This window comes from Bactrocera tryoni, unplaced genomic scaffold (genome assembly GCF_016617805.1).
Source record: "Bactrocera tryoni isolate S06 unplaced genomic scaffold, CSIRO_BtryS06_freeze2 scaffold_25, whole genome shotgun sequence".
NCBI lineage: Eukaryota > Metazoa > Arthropoda > Insecta > Diptera > Tephritidae > Bactrocera > Bactrocera tryoni.
In genome coordinates, this window is record NW_024395977.1 from 23,169,120 (window position 1) to 23,186,628 (window position 17,509).

Here is a 17,509-nt window from a genome sequence, read left to right on the forward strand (position 1 = left end):
CGATAGGGCTGCACTCCTACCTACCTACCTACATACAACTGACATATTCCGACTTGCAACATGCCAACAACATGCCAGTCTAATATTATACACACAAACTCGCTATTTCAGCAAAGAGATATCAAAGTTGCTTGAAAAGCGACCTCTCGAAAAGGGAAGCTCACTTCTCGTCTTAAATCCATTCCTGGACACTAAGGGATTAAAAAGGGCTAATGGAAGATTAGCGAACTCCAGGCTTAGTTATAACGAACGACATCCCCTCATTATTCCAGAGATATCCCGTTTTACTTACCTATTTCTAGCATATCTCCACCAGCTTACACTGCATGGCGAGTTTTGTCCATAAATTTAGAGACTTTTTGCTGCGCTCCTACTTTAACATCCTTGGTTTTGTCATCTCATGTTAAAAAAAAAGAAACATTTAATTAGAGAAATATTTAAAATACTGCTAAAAGTGATTTTCTTCTCGCTGCTTACAATGCCGAGGAAATAAAACAACCTGACATAGGTCGTCGAAGTCGTGTAAATTTGCAACGAGCTACTTTACGCTCCAACCGCACTAATGACCAGTGAGGTGCTGATAATGATAACAATCGGACAAGTATGGGAGAATTACGTTCAAGAGTAAATAACTATCAAGTGGATAGGGGGAGAATGGAACAAGTTCGTGCACATCGATCACAACAGCAGCGAGCACGGGATAACGAATTTAATCGATTCCGCAGACGCAATGCTCCTGTAAACCTCGAACGAGGAGCATTTTCCTACGATCCGGAATTTGATTATAGTGCCGACAAATCTGTGACGATTGGAGAAATGTCAATCATTTGTCAACATTGTAAAGCATTAAAGTACAGTAGTGAACCTGCAGGATTATGTTGTGCTGGTGGCAATGTACAATTGCCTCAATTGGTTCCACCACCTGAACCGTTACACTCATTAGTTAATGGGTTGGAAAGTGAGTCTAAACACTTCTTGGCTAACATCCAAAAATATAATAATTGCTTGCAAATGACATCGTTTGGTGCAACGCATATAGTACAAGACGGGTTCATGCCTACTTTCAAGGTAGTATACCATAATTGTTTTAGTGAAATTCTAATTTGTATTTGTATCACAATTAATTTAACCGGTTCAATGCTGCCAGTGCCAGATGCAGATCATAAATTTTTGCAAATTTATTTTATGGGTAATCAAGATGTGGAAGTTGATACACATTGTGGTCATAATCCAACCGTCAAGCGAATCATTGTCCAACAACTGCAAACATTTCTTCACGAGAATAATGAATTAGTGAAGATGTTCAAAATGGCACTGGATCGGATGCCATCAGACAGCCATAATATTGTAATAAGATCCGACAAAACACCTGCTGGAGAGCATGCAAGGAGGTTTAATTCACCGACATTAGATGAAGTGGCTATTGTCGTTGTTGGAGAGAATTTGCAATCAAGAGAGATATTGTACTTCATCGCCGGAACAATGAATTGAAACGTGTATATGAAACGCATAGAGCTTATGATGCTTTACAATACCTATTAATTTTCTGGCAGGGAGAAGATGGGAACCATTTTAATATCAAAATGGTTAATCCAACAACAGGTAATTAGATTATACAAAATAAAATATTTTATATGTTCAATATATAAATGTATTTTTTTATCATATGTACTTCCAGGTGCTGATACACACAAAAAAGTCAGTGCCATGAATTATTATGCATACAGACTCATGATCCGTGAAGGTGAAGTAAATCACATTTTGATGTGTCAACGGCTCTTTCATCAGTATGCAACGAGTGTACGTCAAAATTGAGACTGAAAGATTGACATACATCCGTCTTAAAAAACAGCAGCTTCGATCTGAAGAGTACATTCATCTTCGCGATGCAATCAATGCTGACGGCAATGTAAATAATGTAGGAAGAATGACAATTTTACCGACCACTTACATCGGAAGCCCGCGCCACATGCTCGAGTACGCTCAAGATGCGATGTCTTATGTTCGAAAGTATGGCCGTCCAGACCTATTTATTACATTCACCTGTAACCCACAATGGATTGAAATAAAAAAAGAACTGCTACACAACCAAGCATCACATCATCAACATCACATCCAGAGTTTACAAGCAAAAATTAAAATCTTTAATGAATTTCATTACAAAGCATCGTGTGTATGGCCAAGTACGTTGTTGGATGTACTCTGTTGAGTGGCAAAAGCGTGGTTTGCCACATGCTCATATATTAGTCTGGTTGGTTGACAAAATAAGGCCAGAAGAAATTGATTCCATTATTTCAGCCGAAATTCCTGATGAAACGGTTGACCCAAAATTGCATACGATAGTAACTAAACACATGATTCATGGACCTTGCGGAGTTTTCAACAACAGCTCACCCTGTATGATCGACGGCAAGTGCTCCAAACGGTGCCCGAGAAACTTGCTTGCTGAAACCATCTCGGGAATCGATGGTTACCCATTGTATCGTCGGCGATCAGTTGAAGACGGTGGACGATCTGTAGATGTCAAGTTAAAAGGACAAGATTTTTATGTAGACAATCGTCGGATTGTGCCGTTCTCGCCCATATTGCCCAAAACTTTTGAAGCTCACATCAACGTGGAATTTGTAACTCTGTGAAATCCATAAAGTACATATGTAAATATGTTAACAAAGGTAGCGACATGGCCATGTTCGCAGTAACAAACACAAATGATGAAGTGTCTCACTATCAGATGGGTCGCTATGTAAGCAGCAATGAGGCTATTTGGCGCATATTTTCGTTTGCAATTCATGAAAGACATCCCACTGTATTGCATTTGGCAGTTCATTTAGAAAATGGACAACGAGTGTATTTCAACCCAAACAACGCTGTGGATAGAGCGGCACGTCCACCTGTGACCACATTGACAGGTTTCTTCTCAATTTGTGCGACAGATCAATTCGCTCGCACTTTGCTGTATGCTGATATGCCGCGCTACTACACTTCTTTTCAGCGTCGTAAACAAGGAACACCACTTGAAGGATATGAAAATGTATTTGCCACAGATGCTATAGGCCGTATATATACAGTACATCCTAATAACGATGAATGTTATTATCTTAGATTGTTATTGGTGAATGTTCCTGGTCCGACATCTTTTCAACAATTGCGAACAGTTGATGGACATCTGTGTGCGACTTACCGTGAGGCGTGTCAATTATTACGGTTGCTTGAAAACGATTCGCATTGGGATGATACGCTCAAGGATTCCGTGATATCTTCATCGCCGACATATCGACATGTTTCCCCTCAAATCCGAATGATTTGTGGATGAAATATAGGGATGACATGTCTGAGGATGTGTTGCATCGCGTGCGTTGTGAAACTTTGAATCCTACATTGGAAATTACGGCAGAGATTTACAATGACACATTGATCATAATAGAATATATGTGTTTGTTGATGGCAAATAAAGTATTGTCCTGTTTGGGCCTGACAGCACCCAATCGTGCTATGCAAGATGCATTAAACCATGAGTTGCAAAGAGAACTCCAGTACGATTCTCAAGCTATGACCGAAGCAATTCGCACAACTGTTCCGCAATTGAACGAAGAACAAAGGATTGCGTACGATCGTTTAACACAAGCTGTAAACAGTGGGTCTGGGGGGATTTACTTTCTTGATTCTCCTGGGGGTACTGGGAAAACGTTCCTAATTTCATTGCTATTAGCAAAGATCCGATCGCAAAATGCCTAGCGTTGGCTTCATCTGGAATAGCAGCAACTTTATTAGAAGGCGGACGAACTGCACATTCAGCTTTAAAATTACCATTAAACATGCATATCAACGAAACGCCAGTTTGCAACATTGCCAAAAATAGCGCTATGGCGAAGACTCTCCAAGTATGCAAATTGATAATTTGGGACGAATGCACAATGGCCCACAAGAGGTCGCTGGAGGCACTAGATAGGACGTTAAAAGATTTACGTGATAACCACAACATTTTTGGTGGAGCTATGATATTGTTGTCAGGTGATTTTCGTCAGACTCTTTCAGTAATTCCTCGATCGACTGTTGCTGACGAAATAAACGCATGTCTAAAATCATCAAATTTGTGGCGGCACGTAAAGACACTACAATTAACTACTAACATGCGAGTGTTTTTGCAACAAGATCAAACTGCGACTGTGTTTTCGAAGCAGTTGCTGGATATTGGCAATGGTAAGGTCGCAGTTGACAGCTCGACCGGATTAATGACTTTTCCCACAGATTTCTGTCACTTCGCAGAATCGAAAAAGGAGCTTATTCAGCGTGTTTTTCCGGACAATAAACAACAATATAATAACCACGATTGGCTAAGTGAACGAGCAATGTTGGCAGCAAAAAACAAAGATGTCGATGATCTCAATGCTACCATTCAGAATTTCCTTCCAGGAGAGTTGTTTACGTACAAATCAGTTGACACGGCCACAAACCAGGATGACGTAGTCAACTATCCTACAGAATTTTTAAATTCATTGGACTTGCCTGGACTACCACCACATAATTTGAAATTAAAAGTAGGGTCAGTTGTCGTCATGCTGCGTAATATTAATCAACCCCGACTTTGCAACGGAACGAGATTGGTTGTGAAAAAACTCATGAATAACATCATCGAAGCTAAAATAATCAAAGGAAAATACAAAGGAGAGGATGTCTTAATCCCACGAATACCTATGATTCCAACGGATTTGCCATTTGATTTTAAGAGGTTGCAATTTCCCGTGCGTCTGGCGTTTGCGATGACCATAAATAAATCGCAAGGCCAATCGTTGCAAGTTTGCGGAATAAACTTAGAGTTTCCCTGTTTCGCACATGGACAATTATACGTTGCGTGTTCGCGTGTCGGAAAACCAACATCTTTATTTATTTACGCACCGCAAAAGAAAACTAAAAATATTGTCTACCAGAAAGCACTATATTAATTAACTGGATATGATCATAACTGTGTTGTATTTAATTTAAGCAAAGATTTGTTTATCATGTTCACAGTCCAGAAACGAGCACATCCAAGAAAATTTTTAATTTTTGTACATGAAGTGTATAAATATAAATAAATGACTTAATATGTATATAATATGTGCATTTGGATCCTTAATGTCAACGTGTATTAGTAACTCTTTATTTCCATCAACTTGGCTCCATCTACTTGGGAACCACTTGGCTCGCCAGGACATGATAATATGGTGGAAGTACTAGGCGACTCGGACAAATCTGATTCGATCAGAACATTATCAGTGTTGAGCTACTGGCTGTCTTTAATAACATCAATATCTACCAGAACATTCTTGATGTTGGGCTTTTGGCTGTCTTCAATAACTTGAATGTCCTGTATGTCTTCGGTCGATAAATTTAATTCACATAATGTCTCCTCAGGTGATGAAGATGGCATTGTAGAAACGTGTTTTGGTTTAGATAGCAGCTTTTGCTTTAATATATTTTTTTGTACTTTTGCCCTGTTCACGCATATTATTCGTTCTACATTCTTACCACACTTGGTACAAAATTTGAAGGCTACAGTGATTATGTTATAGCATTCGTCGCATCTTAATAATAATTTAATACAATCTGGACAGTTATTATTTTTTTTTCTGCCGTTCCATCCACTTTTTACAAAATGAACAAAATGTAGTTCTTCTTCTTCAAAAAAAAACCACAGATGTAGTTTGATAGTTATAGTGTAAATATTTGTCAGTATTCACTCAAAAAAAATTGTCTATGGTAAAATGTCACTTGAAATGTTAACGTCTCTTTGGTGTGCATCTATACTATAATTCCTTAATATTCCTAAAAATCTAAAAGCAGCAAATTTCAATAAAATTAAAAAAGTATTGTGTCGTGTGCTTGTGACTTACTAAATATGCCTCCAATAATTAGGCGGTGCGAAGTTCGCCGGGTCAGCTAGTTGTTAATAAATATGCACCCCAAGGGATCGATTGGCAGTTTATACCTCCATGTTCTCCACACATGGGCGGACTTTGGGAATCAGCAGTAAAAAGCTTTAAGTCCCATTTAAAGAAAACGGCTGGTAATCATAAATTTAATTATGAGGAGTTTACTACACTGCTTACTCGTATGGAAGCCGTGTTAAATTCAAGACCCATATCACCCCTCTCGCAAAATCCCTCCGATTTCACAGCTCTCACACCAGGTCATTTCCTCAGAGAAGCTCCTCTTCTCGCCATACCTGAGGCAGAAGGAGACTCACTCACTTTAATAAATCGATGGGATAAAATCACGATTCTCCATCACGAATTCAGCCACAGATGGAAGGAAGACTATCTCAAGGATCTTCATAAGAGATATCGATGGAAAACGGCCCAGAAGGAAGCCAATGCAGGAGAATGCGTCATCATACAGGACGAATGCCTTCCTCCAACAGAATGACGGCTAGGCCGCATTGAAAAGGTTCATCGAGGGTCAGATGGTCACATAAGAGTAGTCGATGTTCGAACACAAACCGGCATATTAACTCGACCAGTCACTAAACTGTGTTTTCTTCCAAACAGCGAAGAACAACTTCAACCAAAACCGCAAAATAACTCGCTAAATTAATCGAAAAAAATAATAAATCAGTTCCGCTAATTCGAAATTAACCCGCTTTAAAATCCGTATATAAAAATAAACTCATACAAGCGCGTTGAAGATCAACCAATTATACATATACGTGACCTGGTCTACGAAAAGGGAGCTAACGTGCGAAAACTAGTTTTCTGGGAAACAGCTGTTAAAAATAAACAACATCCGAATCAACTAAAAAGTGAAAATTGATTTTTTGACACCTAAGCCCCCTTTCCGTAGACCAGGTCACATATAGGTATAGATATGTAGCTACAACAACTACATTCTAACATTATACTTAAATAAAATCAATTTAATGCAATTTTATATTCCCATAGAAATGGACGTAGAGGAGACCCAAACCACCTCCAACACCGTAAGGTCCGAAATCGCTGCACCAGCGTCGGCTGCACCCATTGCACCCAAGGACCACTTTTGTGCGCCCACCGTCATCCCCGCAGCAATCAGGGAGATGAGAGAAGAGCAGCTATTGGAGCCACAGGGGCCTCCATGTTGCAACCTTTGCCATCGCCCACACGCCCTCAAACGATGAACCATTTTTAAGAGCATGAAGCCCGCTCAACGTCAACAAGTTGCAAGAGCCCACGGGCATTGCATGACCTGCCTGGCAGATGACCACGTCACCATAGAGTGCTGGGCCGACGGCGCCTGTCAATATTGTCAGAGGCCGCATCACACTCTATTTCATCGATTTCCCCGCCGAGCCAATACTTCGGAAAATCGCACCAACACGCGTACCAGACCACGCAGCGATTCTATCCGGCGACGACGAAGCAGCCAATCAACCACAATGCGTTCACGGCCATCTCCGCCACGCCACGCTCATCGCCAGCAACAACGTAGCTCAACAGGGTTGAGCGCTGTACTAAGCACGCACACATCAAACACAATACTTAAGAGCGCTCATTACTACAACACTACAACACAACAACCACACGATTACCAACGAGACGACTCGTAATCAGCAACTATTCACCACCCAAACCTTCAAAAGGCATTGATCCGACCGGGATCGGTCTCTTACCATTTTCATCCGTGAAGCAAGGCAGTCGTCCGCGATATTGTTTTTTTTTTTTCATTTTTTAATGGCAATCATCACCGCAATTTATTTTTTATTAAACCCGCCAAGTGACGTGAAGCACCGAGCTCGCCAACAGTCCAACATTGGACTTTCGTTATATACACCGTGTTGTCTACCATAAAATCAAATCATATTGTGAAATAATACAGTGAAATAAATATTTTATAAAGTGTGTGGAAATCAGTGCGTTTTATTTCCCATCTCATAAGTATACTATAACAAGTAAGTGTACTAGTGACATACGTTACTAAATGGTCCTTTGAGCCTTTCCGAAAGGCACCTAAGCAACAAAAATTAAATATAAATTGAACAAAGTTAAAGTGAACAAATTAAAGAACAAAGTTACAGTGAAAAAAAAGAAACAAATCCCAGAATCACTGAAAACAGAAAGTGACGTGAAAATATAAGTACATAAAAGAAATTGAAATATAAAAAAATTAGAAAGTGACGTGTAAAGAAACATTAAGTGAGCGAAAAAACAACAAAAACCCTACTAACATCAAAACGGGCGCGGTATTAATACAACAAAGCTTAACAAACATAAAACCAAAAATCAAAAACGGACGCGAAATAAACTAAAAACCAAAACAACTAAACCAAACCCTACTAACATCAAAAACGGGCGCGCCATAATTACAAAGTTCAACAAACATACAAACATTAAAACTCAAATAGCAAACAGGCGATAACATATACAGCAATCACAATTAACATAAATAGGCACGGGAGACTACACCAACAATCAACTAAGAGAAAGACAGCAAATCAACAGGGACAGCGCTGGACATATGTACATACATAAGAGGAAAAGGAAATAAAATAAGTAAAAAAGGTATAGGTACAATGACCCTGAACCCTTGGCGGAAAACAAAGTGAGTCCGTTCCACATATAATTTGATATATAAAAATATATAAACTCCATTTTTATGCACATATATGTGTATGTATGTATGTTAAGTTACAGTTTTGACGGTATTTCGGGACACCGTTAACTGTTCTTAACAGTTTGATATATGTATGTATGTATATTTACAAAAAAAAAATTTAAAACTGCTAAAAGTACAGTACCCGCCTTTTGCTTAGCTTGTGTCATTAGACACCCCATTATAATTTAAAAAAAAAATAACAAAAAATTTCCTAAGTCAAGTATAACTTGCGATAATTCTTGCGATACTCCTTGGGCTATAAATAAAAGCAACAAGCAGGATCGCTCAAACCCTAAACAAAAGCGGAAGATACGAGAAGAAAACCAAATATATACATTTATAATTAAAACATACATATACATTAGGCCGGGTATCCGATTTGTGGGGAGGCAAAAAAAATCGCCCATTGCTCTATGAAAATCATATTCTAGGGATCAAAATAAGAAACTTTGCCGAAGGAACCATACCTCTGAAACGAATTTTGATGTCCCCCAATTTGGGTCGAACTTTTGGGTAGGGGCAAATTTTGAAAAATCCCCCTTTGACCCATTTAGAGTGCTCCAATCGAGTCCAAACGTATGACCGACCCCCATTAACTTTGGACGGCCGATCCACCCATGCCAGTGGCACACCCCCTGGAACTCCCCTGGGGGGTTCCCCATACATTCATTTCAAAAAATCGCCATTTTTGGTGATTTACACGAAAAAATCAGCTAAATGGCTATGTTTTTTCTCTTAAGAAATTTATTTAGTCAGAACATATGTAAATGAAAAAAAATTAATTTAAGTGAGTTATAGAAAAGAAATTTAAAAAATTATTGTTTGAAGTCTTTTTTACTTTCAAGTCTGGGCAATTTCGCACGGCTCTCTAATGTCGTCGCCTTAACAGCCTCTACATTTTCCGGTATAACCCGTTTGGAAACGCTAGCTAGCAATTGAACATGTCGTTCCGTTCCTTGTATGTGTGATGGAATTTTTGGATCATTAAACGGTGGATCATCTTGATTTAAATATTCTTTTAATGTATCGTACGGAATGCTTCGCGTGAATGGTGGTTCAAATACGATATTTATATCATTCAAATTGATCATTTCCGTATAACTTGTGCAATTAAAGTTTATATCTGTTTTTTTTATAAACTCTAAGCTCCATTGGCTCGTCAACATCGGTTCGATAGCGTAGAATTTTCTTGATGGCATAGTCGCGCTTTTCTTTCCTATCATCAAACAACATTGATAACAAGATATTTTCCGAATGCGCATAATATGAATTATATTTAATTACTTGATTGACAATTTTGCGTAAGCGAGGTTCTAGAAATCGTGACCTACCGATGAACTTGAAAAATAATGCACTGCCGTACACGACAGAGCTGTAATACTTAATATTAAAGTACATTGGCACATAACATTTAATTATAAATTCAACCAGAATTCTTAAATTTGCATCTGGATTTTCCGTTGTCACATATAATCGCAATAATCTAGCGGCCTTGGTGAGCCACCGAGAATGTACAATTTTCCCTGGTTTGATATTAGCCAGATCCACCGGAACCACGCCGCTAGAAATTGCATGGGCCATGTCGTATAAGTACTTCGAATCGGTGGAAAATTCTTTTTTTTCTGAAGCAGGGGGCATATTTTGCAACTCAATTTTCTGGAAGCCGTCCACCACCTAAAAATATATAATAATAAAATAATTAAAAATGGTTGACAATTATAATAAATGAGTGATAGCAATAACTTACCGGAAGAGTTTCACAAGTTTCGATTTGACGGCTCAGTTTTCCGGTTGCCGATCTTTGTCCAGTGCTGGTTGATTTATCCGAAGCTTCAAACAAATGCCGAAACGGAAGTTCGTTGAAGTGTAGAAGGCAAACAAACCAATGCAATGGTCTTTTTAACAGCAATTCGAATCGTCGTATAATTCCACCGTGTGGGCCAGTGTTTGTTGGCTCAGTTTCCATCATAAATGCATTCATTGTTAGTCTTCTGTGATTATGTTGATCGTGCATGAACTCTTTGAGGCGTTCGGGAACCCAGCCGCATGCACATGGAGCTGCCTTCAAATCGCATTTACATGTTCCAATGTAAAAAATTGTTTCCAGAGATTTTACATACTCTGTAAATTGTTGGGTGTTGTTTCTTCTCTTGATTTGCTCTTGATACTTGTCAAGCAATTTATTCAATTTATTACATACACTTTTTTTCAGCATTATTTCCATACCAAGTTTTTCCCAAATTCCAATCAACTTATCTTGTACTTCAATAGTGAATGATTTATGGGAAACTTTTTTTGTTCTGTTTTAGCACGTTCGCTTAAGTAAAAATAATATCTCAAGATATCCAGATGGGTTGGTAAATTAAGATCAGTCAAATCAGTAGACACACCAAAAACAGTAACATCATGCTTGGGTATATGACTCATTGGGTTTTCGATAGTTGTTGATGTAGTTGCTTCATCTTGCGGTGTAGAGGATGGTGGATTCATTGTAAACTTTTTGAGGTAATAAGAATGAAATGGTAATTGTAAAGTAAGACGCGTAGGGTTTCGGTTGTTAAATAGAACTCAGCTCTGAGTGCCCAGAGCTCCTTTATTCATAGCATTCCTTATCTTAATTAATGTATGCACCACATGCTGAGTGCATACACACATCTTAACACTAATCTACTGTACATACCGACAGTATGTACACATATATTAAGCATAAGTGTTTTCAAGGGCAAACACAATTGTCTATTGTTAGTTTAAGATCATCACTTAAATTAATTTTTTTCATTTACATATGTTCTGACTAAATAAATTTCTTAAGAGAAAAAATAGATATTATTATAAATAAATAAATAAAAATGAAGAAAAAACATAGCCATTTAGCTGATTTTTTCATGTTAAGGCCAAAAATGGTGATTTTTTGAAATGATTGTATGGGGAACCCCCCAGGGGAGTTCTAGGGGGTGTGCCACTGGCATGGGTGGATCGGCCGTCCAAAGTTAATGGGGGTCGGTCATACGTTTGGACTCGATTGGAGCACTCTAAATGGGTCAAAGGGGGATTTTTCAAAATTTGCCCCTACCCAAAAGTTCGACCCAAATTGGGGGACATCAAAATTCGTTTCAGAGGTATGGTTCCTTCGGCAAAGTATCTTATATTGATCCCTAGAATATGATTTTCATAGAGCAATGGGCGATTTTTTTGCCTCCCCACAAATCGACCCGGCCTAATGTATATGTATGTTTTAATTATAAATGTATATATTTGGTTTTCTTCTCGTATCTTCCGCTTTTGTTTAGGGTTTGAGCGATCCTGCTTGTTGCTTTTATTTATAGCCCAAGGAGTATCGCAAGAATTATCGCAAGTTATACTTGACTTAGGAAATTTTTTGTTATTTTTTTTTTTAAATTATAATGGGGTGTCTAATGACACAAGCTAAGCAAAAGGCGGGTACTGTACTTTTAGCAGTTTTAATTTTTTTTTTTGTAAATATACATACATACATATATCAAACTGTTAAGAACAGTTAACGGTGTCCCGAAATACCGTCAAAACTGTAACTTAACATACATACATACACATATATGTGCATAAAAATGGAGTTTATATATTTTTATATATCAAATTATATGTGGAACGGACTCACTTTGTTTTCCGCCAAGGGTTCAGGGTCATTGTACCTATACCTTTTTTACTTATTTTATTTCCTTTTCCTCTTATGTATGTACATATGTCCAGCGCTGTCCCTGTTGATTTGCTGTCTTTCTCTTAGTTGATTGTTGGTGTAGTCTCCCGTGCCTATTTATGTTAATTGTGATTGCTGTATATGTTATCGCCTGTTTGCTATTTGAGTTTTAATGTTTGTATGTTTGTTGAACTTTGTAATTATGGCGCGCCCGTTTTTGATGTTAGTAGGGTTTGGTTTAGTTGTTTTGGTTTTTAGTTTATTTCGCGTCCGTTTTTGATTTTTGGTTTTATGTTTGTTAAGCTTTGTTGTATTAATACCGCGCCTGTTTTGATGTTAGTAGGGTTTTTGTTGTTTTTTCGCTCACTTAATGTTTCTTTACACGTCACTTTCTAATTTTTTTATATTTCAATTTCTTTTATGTACTTATATTTTCACCTCACTTTCTGTTTTCAGTGATTCTGGGATTTGTTTCTTTTTTTTCACTGTAACTTTGTTCTTTAATTTGTTCACTTTAACTTTGTTCAATTTATATTTAATTTTTGTTGCTTAGGTGCCTTTCGGAAAGGCTCAAAGGACCATTTAGTAACGTATGTCACTAGTACACTTACTTGTTATAGTATACTTATGAGATGGGAAATAAAACGCACTGATTTCCACACACTTTATAAAATATTTATTTCATTGTAATATTTCACAATATGATTTGATTTTATGGTAGACAACACGGTGTACATAACGAAAGTCCAATGTTGGACACTGTTGGCGAGCTCGGTGCTTCACGTCACTTGGCGGGTTTAATAAAAAATAAATTGCGGTGATGATTGCCGTTAAAAAATGAAAAAAAAACTGAATATCGCGGATGACTGTCTTGCTTCACGGATGAAAACGGTAAGAGACCGATCCCGGTCGGATCAATGCCTTTTGAAAGTTTGGGTGGTGAATAGTTGCTGATTACGAGTCGTCTCGTTGGTAATCGTGTGGTTGTTGTATCGTAGTGTTGTAGTAATGAGCGCTGTTAAGTACTGTGTTTGATGCGTGTGTGTGTAGTGGTGTATGCTGTGAACGGTTGTGTGATGTGGTATGTTGCAGAACGTTCATAGCTCATGTGAACATCCCGGCCAATCTAGGCGAGTTAATCGTCTAGCAGCCTCTGCAGCTGTTGCAGTGTGCTTAGTACAGCGCTCAACCCTGGCGATGAGCGTGGCGTGGCGGAGATGGCCGTGAACGCATTGTGGTTGATTGGCTGCTTCGTCGTCGCCGGATAGAATCACTGCGTGGTCTGGTACGGGTGTTGGTGCGATTTTCCGAAGTATTGGCTCGGCGGGGAAATCGATAAAATAGAGTGTGATGCGGCCTCTGACAATATTGACAGGCGCCGTCGGCCCAGCACTCTATGGTGACGTGGTCATCTGCCAGGCAGGTCATGCAATGCCCGTGGGCTCTTGCAACCTGTTGACGTTGAGCGGGCTTCATGCTCTTAAAAATGGTTCATCGTTTGAGGGCGTGTGGGCGATGGCAAAGGTTGCAACATGAAGGCCCCTGTGGCTCCAATAGCTGCTCTTCTCTCATCTCCCTGATTGCTGCGGGGATGACGGTGGGCGCACAAAAGTGGTCCTTGGGTGCAGCCGACGCTGGTGCAGCGATTTCGGACCTTACGGTGTTGGAGGTGGTTTGGGTCTCCTCTACGTCCATTTCTATGGGAATATAAAATTGCATTAAATTGATTTTATTTAAGTATAATGTTAGAATTTAGTTGTTGTAGCTACATATCTATACATATATGTGACCTGGTCTACGGAAAGGGGGCTTAGGTGTCAAAAAATCAATTTTCACTTTTTAGTTGATTCGGATGTTGTTTATTTTTAACAGCTGTTTCCCAGAAAACTAGTTTTCGCACGTTAGCTCCCTTTTCGTAGACCAGGTCACGTATATGTATAATTGGTTGATCTTCAACGCGCTTGTATGAGTTTATTTTTATATACGGATTTTAAAGCGGGTTAATTTCGAATTAGCGGAACTGATTTATTATTTTTTTCGATTAATTTAGCGAGTTATTTTGCGGTTTTGGTTGAAGTTGTTCTTCGCTGTTTGGAAGAAAACACAGTTTAGTGACTGGTCGAGTTAATATGCCGGTTTGTGTTCGAACATCGACTACTCTTATGTGACCATCTGACCCTCGATGAACCTTTTCAATGCGGCCTAGCCGTCATTCTGTTGGAGGAAGGCATTCGTCCTGTATGATGACGCATTCTCCTGCATTGGCTTCCTTCTGGGCCGTTTTCCATCGATATCTCTTATGAAGATCCTTGAGATAGTCTTCCTTCCATCTGTGGCTGAATTCGTGATGGAGAATCGTGATTTTATCCCATCGATTTATTAAAGTGAGTGAGTCTCCTTCTGCCTTAGGTATGGCGAGAAGAGGAGCTTCTCTGAGGAAATGACCTGTTGTGAGAGCTGTGGGAGGGATTTTGCGAGAGGGGTGATATGGGTCTTGAATTTAACACGGCTTCGATACGAGTAAGTAGTGTAGTAAACTCCTCATAATTAAATTTATGATTACCAGCCGTTTTCTTTAAATGGGACCTAAAGCTTTTTACTGCTGATTCCCAAAGTCCGCCCATGTGTGGAGAACATGGAGGTATAAACTGCCAATCGATCCTTGGGGTGCATATTTAGTAACAATTTCAGGGGAGACTTCTTTCATGAAGTTTATAAACTCCCTCTCTGTTGCTCTTTTGGCTCCGACAAAGTTTTTCCCATTATCGGGAAATCCGCGTCGTCCGACTAAGCGTGCAAATGCTGCAAGAAAAGCCGCAGTAGTCAGATCTGAAAAAAGCTCGAGGTGTACTGCCTTTGTCGTAAAACATACAAAGACAGCCACATACCCTTTTCTAAATGAAGAAGACCTTAACATGGAGGCCTTAACATGGAGGCTTTAGTCGCGGTATATAAAATTCTTGACGGACCATTTGTCGCATTAAGCGATGCTCACCATGCAGTGTAAGCTGGTGCAGATATGCTAGAAATACGTAAGTAAAACGGGATTTTTCTGAAATAATGATGGGATGTCGTTCGTTATAACTAAGGCGGGAGTTCGCTAATCTTCCATTTGCCCTTATTAATCCCTTAGAGTCCAAGAATGGATTTAAGACGAGAAGAGAGCTTCCCTTTTCCAGAGGTCGCTTTTCAAGCAATTTTGATATCTCTTTGCTGAAATAGCGAGTTTGTGTATACGAGTATAGTATTAGACTGACCTTGGCATTTTGCAACTCGGAATGCGTTAGTTGTACGCAAGGATCATTTGGTGCTCCTTTCAATTTTTGTTTAAGTCTTTGAATGAATTGGTTCATATAAGCGACTACCCTTAGTGCTCTAGGAAATGATGAAAATCTGTGGAGAATATCATCCTCTTCTGGAGTGATATGAAAAATTTATATTTTCCGACTTTCCGGAGGTATGATATTCCGAGCAGGAGACTTTGGCCAGAATTCTAGTGATTCTGTTAGCCATGTGGGACCGTTCCACCAGAGTGTAGTGCTGGTGAGGTGAAGTGGCTTGCAGCCTCTTGTCCCAAGATCCGCTGGGTTATCTGCACTTGCAACATGTTGCCATTTTGCTGGGCCAACTAAGTCCAAGATTTGAGATATTTGGTTAGATACATAGGTCTTCCAGCAATAGGGTGGTTTTTCTAACCATGCTAAAACTATCTCTGAGTCTGACCAAAGATACATTTTATGATCGTTTAATTTGAGATGGGTTTGGACTATTGAAATTAATTTTGCTAACAGAAGAGCACTATTCAGTTCAAGCCGTGGCAGACTGAGTGTCTTCAAAGGTGCAACTTTGGCTTTGGCTGCCAAGAGGTGTGAAGATATTTTGTTATCGTACTGAGTGCGTACGTAAACTGTTGCGCAATAAGCCTTTTCAGAGGCATCACAGAAACCATGTAATTCTGCGTTAATGTTAGGGGTGAAATTTACCCATCGAGGATTCGAATTTCAGATATAGTATGTAAGTTGTTAGCAAATTGAACCCATTTCCCTAACCGTAAAGGTTTTACCTGTTCATCCCATTCAGTGCCATCTTGCCACAATTCTTGAATGAGGATTTTAGCTTGGAACATTATTGGCGAAAGCCATCCTGCGGGGTCGAAAAGTTTTGCCACCGAGGAAAGTATTTGACGTTTTGTAATGGCGGACATAGCAGATATTGACTCAATTGTATATGAGAATTGATCTGTTATCGCATTCCATTGAATTCCTAGAGTTTTGGTTGCACTAGCCTTTTATAATTTAAGGAAGTCTGTATCTAATAAGTCTTCTTTCTTAAGTCTTTTATAATTTCAGGGTGATTTCAAGTAATTTTCTTTAGAGGGATGTGATTAATGTGATACTGTGGCTTCCTGGTATGTCTGTGTTTGCAACACAGAAGATGCTAAAGGCAAATTTGTTGCCTTTGTTTTCGCCACTTCATGCAGTGTTCTGATCGCCAAATAGGGTGCGCAAGTTTTAATTGTTCGAGCGGAGGAATAAAAATGCCTACGATGTTACTTCTGTGACATTATACTTTATTCTCTCCTTTTTTCAAATTATGTTCTGCTTATATAACTACTAAACTGATTACCATTTTCTTAATCTATTTCTTTGTGAAATACAATATTTGTTAAATGTAATCTTATTTTCTATTGAATGCAAACAAACATGATTGTGTGGTTTACCCGATAATGTCTGGGTTATCATTACAGTCAAACATAAGGACCAAAACATGTTTGTATGCATTTGCATTATGTTCTTTATCTCTACTTGTTATGTTATTTTTTTGTAATGTTTACTTGTTTTTCTTTAATCTTTTGTTTTGTCCAATTTACAATATTTTGTTGTGTGGTGTCTGGTTGGGATGATAGTGTACACATAACTCCTCCCTCCCTTAATGGAAAACTCACCTGAGTTTGAATAGTACTGTTTTTCTTTTTTTTTTTAATTTTACAAGATATTAAAATTATTATTATAATCACAATAAAACTTAAAATTGATATTCCAATATGAGAGATATTTTTGTGATATTTTAATTCATTAATTTCTTTTAAATTTTCTTCGTTTTTAAATACAAGGTCGTTAATTGTAGTTTTGTTAGTGAAATTGTGAGTATCATAGTTTGGATAATAAAATCTTTGATTGTATGATATTTTAGTATTTGAGAATGTTTGGTATAGGATCTTAATTG

General features: G+C 38.6%; 1 pseudogene; it reads left to right on the forward strand.

Moving 5' to 3' along the window:
- The first annotated feature begins 6,919 nt into the window (after positions 1-6,919).
- LOC120780975 lies at positions 6,920-7,695 on the forward strand (annotated as a pseudogene).
- Positions 7,696-17,509: the final 9,814 nt, after the last annotated feature.